Source organism: Echinops telfairi, unplaced genomic scaffold (genome assembly GCF_000313985.2).
Source record: "Echinops telfairi isolate 266 unplaced genomic scaffold, ASM31398v2 ScPeMD7_28;HRSCAF=97, whole genome shotgun sequence".
NCBI lineage: Eukaryota > Metazoa > Chordata > Mammalia > Afrosoricida > Tenrecidae > Echinops > Echinops telfairi.
The window spans coordinates 1,175,330-1,176,309 of record NW_022103925.1 but is presented as its reverse complement, the minus strand read 5'-3'; positions in this window follow the sequence as shown (position 1 = coordinate 1,176,309).

Below are 980 nucleotides of genomic sequence, written 5' to 3'. Positions count from 1 at the left end.
GCGCCCCCGATAAAATAATTTTTAAAAATTAAAAACTACTTTAAATTTTTTATTATAACAATTAAATCAATGCTTTATTAAAAAAGAGAGAGAGAGAGAGAGAAGTGCACCCCAGTGTCCCCTGCCGCAGAACCCAGAGGGGGAGACCACCGGGGCGGTCAGCAGGAGTCTCCACCGAGACCGTGGAGCAGGGCCCAGCCAACAGGAGGAAAGCCTGGCCACAGCGACCTGGTCTGCACGGGGCAGGGGCGTGATGCTGAAGAAATAAGCCGGGCACAAGGCGACAAACACTGCATGACTGCACTCATGGAACAGGCAAATGGGTAGAGATCAGAGATTATGAGGATTCCCCACCCCCCCCAAACCAGCAATACTTCGTGGGACTGATCCCCGTCCTCAGCTGGGCTGCTGAGCCCAAGAGCCTGGTCCAGGGCTCCCCACACCCTGAGTCCCTAGAAGACAGAGGGGGCCCTGCCAGTCCACCCTCGGCTCCTCTCCCTCAGCCAGCCCCACTGTCCCTTCTGTAATGACACCCCAGCACCACGGTGGGCAAGCCCCACTCATTATCCCAGGGCCGTAATCAGGCCACTCATCACGCTGCCCATGCTACGCCCTTAGGACGGGTAGCTGCCAGCACTCAGTGGACGTGGCCAGGCTGCCCAGAGAAGGGCAACCAGTCAGCTGGGGGTGTGGTCTCCAAGAAACGAGCCTCTGCTGCCCCACCTGCTGGCTGCAGGGCCGCTCTGGGCTCTGGTCCCTGGAGCCGGCGCGGAGGCCCAGTCTGGAGGGGCACTGATGCCCACAACAGATGGAGGCGGCTGGACACAGACTGAGGTGGCAGCCAGACTGGGGCCAGCTGGCCTGGCAACCCAACCCTGCTGTCCTGCACGCTGGAGCCTGGGGACAAAGGACCTTGCACGGGCGATACAGATGGGGAAACGCAGGGTGCCATGCCCCACATGCCCGTCCCAATGCACCCC